At 39.9% G+C, this 9389-nt stretch overlaps 1 pseudogene; it reads left to right on the top strand.

Annotated features, from left to right (window-relative positions):
* Nucleotides 1-3063: 3063 nt before the first annotated feature.
* On the top strand, nt 3064-3242 carry LOC134989045 (U1 spliceosomal RNA; annotated as a pseudogene).
* Nucleotides 3243-9389: the final 6147 nt, after the last annotated feature.

The following is a 9389-nucleotide window of genomic DNA, read 5'->3' on the forward strand; positions in this document are numbered from 1 at the left end:
AAGCTGAATTCTTGCAGCAGCTGGGCACTGTAACAGCTCCAGAGCTGCTCTGTAAGGCAAGTAAAAGGGTGTGGGCCCTGCAGCACTACCTGTAGTTCGCAGATGGATTTGCCGCCATAGAATGCGCCTGCTGAATCGTGTTACAGATCCAGAGAGCAATAGTCTGCTTTGAAGCAGGGGTGCCAATCTTGTTGGCTGCATACAGGACAAACAGTGCTTCTGTTTTTCTGACTCTAGCCGTTCTGGCCACGTAAATTTTCAAAGCCCTGACCACATCAAGGGACTCGGAATCCTCCAAGTCACGCGTAGCCACAGGCATCACAATAGGTTGGTTCATATGAAAGGATGATTCCACTTTTAGCAGGAATTGAGGACGGGTCTGCAATTCCGCTGCCACCGCGCTACAACCCCGGCCGACGCAATTGCCGGTCTGAGTAAGGTACCAGAATGTGTGTAAATGGACTTTAGGGTAACCTCCTGCTTGCGGTCAGCAGGGTCCCTGATGGTAGCCGTATCCTGGGATGGCAGCGCTACCTTTTTGGATAAGCGTGTCAATGCTTTATCCACCCTAGGGGAGGATTCCCACCGTATCCTGTCCATTGGCGGGAAAGGATACGCCATAAGAATCCTTTTGGGAATCTGCAGCTTTTTGTCTGGAGATTCCCAAGCTTTTTCACATAATTCGTTCAACTCATGTGAGGGGGGAAAGGTTATCTCAGGTTTCTTTCCCTTATACATGTGTACCCTCGTGTCAGGGACAGGGGACTCTGTGATGTGCAAAACATCTTTTAGTGCAATAATCATATATCGAATACATTTAGCCAATTTTGGCTGTAACTTTGCATCATCGTAGTCGACACTGGAGTCAGAATCCGTGTCGGTATCTGTGTCAACTATTTGGGATAGTGGGCGCTTTTGAGACCCCGAAGGTCCCTGCGATATAGGGACAGGCATGGGTTGACTCCCTGACTGTTCCCTAGCTTCAGCTTTGTCTAATCTCTTGTGTAATAAGTTTACATTAGCACTTAAAACATTCCACATATCCATCCAGTCAGGTGTCGGCGTTGTCGATGGAGACACCACATTAATTTGCTCCTGCTCCTCTCTAGGAGAGCCTTCTACCTCAGACATGTCGACACACGTGTACCGACACACCATACACTCAGGGAATCCTCTTATCTGAGGACAGTTCCCCAACAAGGCCCTTTGGAGAGACAGAGAGAGAGAGTATGCCAGCACACACCCCAGCGCTATATGACCCAGGAAAAAAACACAATAATTTTATGTTTACCCAGTAGCGCTGTATTTCCATATATATATGCGCCTAATTATGTGCCCCCCTCTTCTTTAAGACCCTCTTTCTACCGTGGTATAAGCAGGGGAGAGTCCGTGGAGCTTCCCCTCAGCGGTGCTGTGGAGAAAATGGCGCTGGTGAGTGCTGAGGGAGAAGCCCCACCCCCTCTGCGACGGGCTTCTGTCCCGCTCAAATATAGTAAAAAAAAGGCGGGGGCTCTTATATATATATACAGTGCCTAGCTGCATATATATTTATTTTGCCAAAGAGAGGTCTATATTGCTGCCCAGGGCGTCCCCCCTGCGCCCTTCACCCTTACACTGACTGCCGTGTGAGAGGTGTATGGGAGCAATGGAGCACAGCTTTACTGCTGTGCGTTACCTCAGTGAAGATCATGAAGTCTTCCGCCGCCTCTGAAGTCTTCTTTTCTTCTCATACTCACCCGGCTTCTATCTTCCGGCTCTGCGAGCGGGACGGCGGCGCGGCGCTGGGACGGACGGCGAGGGTGAGACCTGCGTACCGATACCTCTGGAGCTAATGCTGTACAGTAGCCTAAGAAGCAGAGCCTATCAACTCACAGAAGTAGGTGTGCGTCTCTCCCCTCCGCCCCTCGATGCAGGGAGTCTGTTGCCAGCAGGCTCCCTGAAAATAAAAAAATCTAACAAATATACTTTCTGTCAGGATACTCAGGAGAGCTCCCTGAAAAGCACCCAGTCTCCTCTGGGCACAGTAGTAAACTGAGGTCTGGAGGAGGGGCATAGAGGGAGGAGCCAGTGCACACCCAGATCTAAAGTCTTTCTTAAAGTGCCCATGTCTCCTGCGGAGCCCGTCTATCCCCCATGGTCCTTACGGAGTCCCCAGCATCCTCTAGGACGTAAGAGAAAAATTATGCTGGCAGAAAAATCCAATTGAGTGATTAAACAGCTCCAGAGCTGCTCTGTAAGGCAAGTAAAAGGGTGTGGGCCCTGCAGCACTACCTGTAGTTTGCATTGTGCATTGGAAGCCTAGTTTGCTGTCTGTTTCCACTTCTTTTTTCTTGAGCCCCTCCCGTCTATACCCTTGTGCACTATCCTGACTTCTCTTCCCGTCTGCTTACTTTGTGCCTTCCAAAGCACAATGCAAACTACAGGTAGTGCTGCAGGGCCCACACCCTTTTACTTGCCTTACAGAGCAGCTCTTGAGCTGTTACAGTGCCCAGCTGCTGCAAGAAATCAGCGTGAATGCTTCAGGGGCTGGGGCATGGCCAACATGAGCCCCACACCGAAGGAGGGTAGGGGTGTTTAATGCGAACTAGGGGTCTCGCACAATGCGAACTACAGGTAGTGCTGCAGGGCCCACACCCTTTTACTTGCCTTACAGAGCAGCTCTGGAGCTGTTACAGTGCCCAGCTGCTGCAAGAAATGTGAACTAGGGGTCATCCAAGTGCCGCAAAAGGCCGCCATGCCCTGCACGCCCCTTTTCTCTTTTCATATGCAGACGAGGGTTGAAGCCAACTTTGACCCACTGCTTGGATGACATCGCCATATGCAAATCCATCTGCTGCAGGCCTTCCCCCAGGAATGCTTGCACTAGTTGTTGCATTTGGTTTGTTGTTTGGGGGTGCTTCAGTATTAGGCAGCCTTCTGCCCTCCCATGTTCATCTGAAAATATGTGTTCTCCCTGCAGTTGTTGTCCCCAGATGAGAGTTCCCTTGTGCTGCCTCAGTTGAATCTCCTTTACTTGACAGAGATGTGCCTGAGCAGCGGCCCTCCCCAGCCCTATCCCAAATCATACTTATTTTGCATAGGAGATACCATGGTCATGAAGACTGTTCTCCCAGGGAGCGGTTCATTCATTGCATTCTGGGTATGCTGACCCCTGTGATTTCCCCAAATGTGGGAAACTCGACTGCATTATTTAATGCGAACTAGGGGTCATCCAAGCACCGCAAAAGGCCGCCATGCCCTGCATACCCCTTTTCTCTTTTCATAAGCAGACGAGGTTTGAAGCCAACTTTGACCCACTGCTTGGATGACATCACTTGCTGCCTTTCCAATGAAGCAAGTTTAATTTAATAATAGGTGAAAAACCATCCCTACAAAGATGTTAATCAGATACTTGGCTTTGTGGACACTTTTCAGAGCACAAATTTGTTAGCATAAAATAAAGCCAGAAAATGAAGAGCTGTTTAATCACTCAATTGGATTTTTCTGCCAGCATATTTCTTTTTCTCTGCAACCCACTGCTAAATTGTGCTTCCTAGCTGTTTTTATAAAATCACTGAATCAAATCTAACTCTGATTACATCAGAGAAGGCCAGGTACCCTACACCATAACAGGGGGTTTGAAATTTTGACTTGTCTACTTAAAGATCACCAAAATCTGATAACAAGGTCAATTAAGTCTCTGGGTGGGATTGAACCACCAACCTTTTGGTTAATAGCCTTACACACTAACTGATTGCGCCACAGCAACACTTTGCAAAAGTCCATACTGACAAAGGCTAATAAGCATTCATCTAGAACGATTCCTAGAAACATTTTAAAAAGTCAATAATGTGGAGAGTTTTTGTAAGATGTTTCTTCCATCAACCAATGAAGAAACACATTGGTACTTTCCCATGATGAGTGAGTGCTTCAGGATCTTTTGCACTTACATGTGCAGCAGAGTACTGTAATGGAAGTGCTGGGTCCATAACCCAGAGGTAGGCAGATTGAAACTATCCTCTGCTATATGCATTTTTTTTTGTTAATTAAAGTAATCCAAAACTGGGATTGATATTTTTGCTCTTTTATTTTTACTTAAAGTACAATAACTTTTACCATTTTAATTTGTTTTAATAGTATATTGACAGTATTGTTTTCTTTCAAAAATCCAATTAATTTTCTTTACCCGATTATTAAAATGGTAATTGACAAAAACAAACTACATTGTCACCAGAAGAGCAATACAAAATGTACAAGTGATATATTAAAATCATCTTTCCAGCTTGAATTTCAATGATGCATTGGGGCAACGATTTTGTGAGAAACATCTTCACCCTTAAATAAAGATTTTCTTAATTCCTTACCTGTGTGCTAATTAGATATCACCTTGTTTTCATATTAAACAGACTTCCACATGAGAAAACAGCAAAGATGCAGTGGCGTTAATGTTTTCTGGTGTCAACCTGTATTATTTCAGTAGATATTGAAATGAGGATGCATCTTGCTGCCTTTCCAATGAAGCAAGTTTAATTTAGTAATAGGTGAAAAACCATCCCTACAAAGATGTTAATCAGATACTTGGCTTTGTGGACACTTTTCTGAGAACAAATTTGTTATCATAAAAATAAAGCCAGAAAATGAAGAGCTGTTTAATCACTCAATTGGATTTTTCTGCCAGCATTTTTCTTTTTCTCTGCAACCCACTGCTAAATTGTGCTTCCTAGCTGTTTTTTTTATAAAATCACTTAATCAAATCTAACTCTGATTACATCAGAGAAGGCCAGGTACCCTACACCATAAGAAGGGGTTTGCAATTTTGACTTGTCTACTTAAATATCACCAAAATCTGATCACAAGGTCAATTACGTCCCTGGGTGGGATTGAACCACCAACCTTTTGATAAATAGCTGAACACACTAACCGATTGCGCCACAGAGACACTTTGCAGAAAATACATACTGACAAAGACTAATAAGCATTCATCTAGAACGTTTCCTAGAAAAACTTTAAAAAGTCAATAATCTGGAGAGTTTTTGTAAGATGTTTCTTCCAGCAACCAATGAAGAAACACATTGGTACTTTCGCATGATGAGTGAGTGCTTCAGGATCTCTTGCACTTACATGTGCAGCAGAGTACTGCAATGGAAGCATGCTGGGCCCATAACCCAGAGGTAGGCAGATTGAAACTATCCTTTGCTATATGCATTATTTTTTTGTACATTAAAGTAATTCATAACTGGGATTGATATTTTAGCTTTTATTTTTACTTAAAGTACAATAACTTTTACCATTTTAATTTGTTTTAATAGTATATTGACAGTATTGTTTTCTTTCAAAAATCCAAGCCACTGCATCTTTGCTGTTTTCTCATATGGAAGTCTGTTTAATGTGAAAACAAGGTGATATCTAATTAGCACACAGGTAAGGAATTAAGAAAATCTTTATTTAAGGGTGAAGATGTTTCTCACAAAATCGTTGCCCCAATGCATCATTGAAATTCAAGCTGGAAAGATGATTTTAATATATCACTTGTACATTTTGTATTGCTCTTCTGGTGACAATGTAGTTTGTTTTTGTCAATTACCATTTTAATAATCGGGTAAAGAAAATTAATTGGATTTTTGAAAGAAAACAATACTTTCAATATACTATTAAAACAAATTAAAATGGTAAAAGTTATTGTACTTTAAGTAAAAATAAAAGCTAAAATATCAATCCCAGTTTTGGATTACTTTAATGAACAAAAAAAAATGCATATAGCAAAGGATAGTTTCAATCTGCCTACCTCTGGGTTATGGGCCCAGCATGCTTCCAGTGCAGTACTCTGCTACACATGTAAGTGCAAGAGATCCTGAAGCACTCACTCATCATGCGAAAGTACCAATGTGTTTCTTCATTGGTTGCTGGAAGAAACATCTTACAAAAACTCTCCAGATTATTGACTTTTTAAAGTTTTTCTAGGAAACGTTCTAGATGAATGCTTATTAGTCTTTGTCAGTATGTACTTTTTGCAAAGTGTCTCTGTGGCGCAATCGGTTAGTGTGTTCAGCTATTAATCAAAAGGTTGGTGGTTCAATCCCACCCAGGGACGTAATTGACCTTGTGATCAGATTTTGGTGATATTTAAGTAGACAAGTCAAAATTGCAAACCCCCTCTTATGGTGTAGGGTACCTGGCCTTCTCTGATGTAATCAGAGTTAGATTTGATTAAGTGATTTTATAAAAAAACAGCTAGGAAGCACAATTTAGCAGTGGGTTGCAGAGAAAAAGAAAAATGCTGGCAGAAAAATCCAATTGAGTGATTAAACAGCTCTTCATTTTCTGGCTTTATTTTTATGATAACAAATTTGTTCTCTGAAAAGTGTCCACAAAGCCAAGTATCTGATTAACATCTTTGTAGGGATGGTTTTTCACCTATTACTAAATTAAACATGCTTCATTGGAAAGGCAGCAAGATGCATCCTCATTTCAATATCTACGGAAATAATACAGGTTGACACCAGGAAACATTAACGCCACTGCATCTTTGCTGTTTTCTCATGTGGAAGTCTGTTTAATGTGAAAACAAGGTGATATCTAATTAGCACACAGGTAAGGAATTAAGAAAATCTTTATTTAAGGGTGAAGATGTTTCTCACAAAATCGTTGCCCCAATGCATCATTGAAATTCAAGCTGGAAAGATGATTTTAATATATCACTTGTACATTTTGTATTGCTCTTCTGGTGACAATGTAGTTTGTTTTTGTCAATTACCATTTTAATAATCGGGTAAAGAAAATTAATTGGATTTTTGAAAGAAAACAATACTGTCAATATACTATTAAAACAAATTAAAATGGTAAAAGTTATTGTACTTTAAGTAAAAATAAAAGAGCAAAAATGTCAATCCCAGTTTTGGATTACTTTAATTAACAAAAAAAAATGCATATAGCAGAGGATAGTTTCAATCTGCCTACCTCTGGGTTATGGACCCAGCATGCTTCCATTACAGTACTCTGCTGCACATGTAAGTGCAAGAGATCCTGAAGCACTCACTCATCATGGGAAAGTACCAATGTGTTTCTTCATTGGTTGATGGAAGAAACATCTTACAAAAACTCTCCAGATTATTGACTATTTAAAGTTTTTATAGGAAACGTTCTAGATGAATGCTTATTAGCCTTTGTCAGTATGTACTTTTGAAAAGTATCGCTGTGGCGCAATCAGTTAGTGTGTACGGCAATTAACCAAAAGGTTGGTGGTTCAATCCCACCCAGGGACGTAATTGACCTTGTTATCAGATTTTGTTGATCTTTAAGTAGACAAGTCAAAATTTCGAAAAACCCCTGTTATGGTGTAGGGTACCTGGCCTTCTCTGATGTAATCAGAATTAGATTTGATTCAGTGATTTTATAAAAACAGCTAGGAAGCACAATTTAGCAGTGGGTTGCAGAGAAAAAGAAATATGCTGGCAAAAAAATCCAATTGAGTGATTAAACAGCTCTTCATTTTCTGGCTTTATTTTTATGCTAACAAATTTGTTCTCTGAAAAGTGTCCACAAAGCCAAGTATCTGATTAACATCTTTGTAGGGATGGTTTTTCACCTATTACTAAATTAAACTTGCTTCATTGGAAAGGCAGCAAGATGCATCCTCATTTCAATATCTACTGAAATAATACAGGTTGACACCAGGAAACATCAACGCCACTGCATCCTTGCTGCTTTCTCATGTGGAAGTCTGTTTAATGTGAAAACAAGGAGATATCTAATTAGCACACAGGTAAGGAATTAAGAAAATCTTTATTTAAGGGTGAAGATGTTTCTCACAAAATCGTTGCCCCAATGCATCATTGAAATTCAAGCTGGAAAGATGATTTTAATATATCACTTGTACATTTTGTATTGCTCTTCTGGTGACAATGTAGTTTGTTTTTGTCAATTACCATTTTAATAATCGGGTAAAGAAAATTAATTGGATTTTTGAAAGAAAACAATACTGTCAATATACTATTAAAACAAATTAAAATGGTAAAAGTTATTGTACTTTAAGTAAAAATAAAAGAGCAAAAATATCAATCCCAGTTTTGGATTACTTTAATTAACAAAAAAAAATGCATATAGCAGAGGATAGTTTCAATCTGCCTACCTCTGGGTTATGGACCCAGCATGCTTCCATTACAGTACTCTGCTGCACATGTAAGTGCAAGAGATCCTGAAGCACTCACTCATCATGGGAAAGTACCAATGTGTTTCTTCATTGGTTGATGGAAGAAACATCTTACAAAAACTCTCCACATTATTGACTTTTTAAAATGTTTCTAGGAATCGTTCTAGATGAATGCTTATTAGCCTTTGTCAGTATCTACTTTTGCAAAGTGTTGCTGTGGTGCAATCAGTTTGTGTGTAAGGCTATTAACCAAAAGGTTGGTGGTTCAATTCCACCCAGGGACTTAATTGACCTTGTTATCAGATTTTGGTGATCTTTAAGTAGACAAGTCAAAATTTCAAACCCCCTGTTATGGTGTAGGGTACCTGGCCTTCTCTGATGTAATCAGAGTTAGATTTGATTCAGTGATTTTATAAAAACAGCTAGGAAGCACAATTTAGCAGTGGGTTGCAGAGAAAAAGAAATATGCTGGCAGAAAAATCCAATTGAGTGATTAAACAGCTCTTCATTTTCTGGCTTTATTTTTATGCTAACTAATTTGTTCTCTGAAAAGTGTCCACAAAGCCAAGTATCTGATTAACATATTTGTAGGGATGGTTTTTCACCTATTACTAAATTAAACTTGCTTCATTGGAAAGGCAGCAAGATGCATCCTCATTTCAATATCTACTGAAATAATACAGGTTGACACCAGGAAACATTAACGCCACTGCATCCTTGCTGCTTTCTCATGTGGAAGTCTGTTTAATGTGAAAACAAGGTGATATCTAATTAGCACACAGGTAAGGAATTAAGAAAATCTTTATTTAAGGGTGAAGATGTTTCTCACAAAATCGTTGCCCCAATGCATCATTGAAATTCAAGCTGGAAAGATGATTTTAATATATCACTTGTACATTTTGTATTGCTCTTCTGGTGACAATGTAGTTTGTTTTTGTCAATTACCATTTTAATAATAGGGTAAAGAAAATTAAGTGGATTTTTGAAAGAAAACAATACTGTCAATATACTATTAAAACAAATTAAAATGGTAAAAGTTATTGTACTTTAAGTAAAAATAAAAGCTAAAATATCAATCCCAGTTTTGGATTACTTTAATGAACAAAAAAAAATGCATATAGCAAAGGATAGTTTCAATCTGCCTACCTCTGGGTTATGGGCCCAGCATGCTTCCATTGCAGTACTCTGCTGCACATGTAAGTGCAAGAGATCCTGAAGCACTCACTCATCATGCGAAAGTACCAATGTGTTTCTTCATTGG

Source organism: Pseudophryne corroboree, unplaced genomic scaffold (genome assembly GCF_028390025.1).
Source record: "Pseudophryne corroboree isolate aPseCor3 unplaced genomic scaffold, aPseCor3.hap2 scaffold_1094, whole genome shotgun sequence".
Lineage (NCBI taxonomy): Eukaryota > Metazoa > Chordata > Amphibia > Anura > Myobatrachidae > Pseudophryne > Pseudophryne corroboree.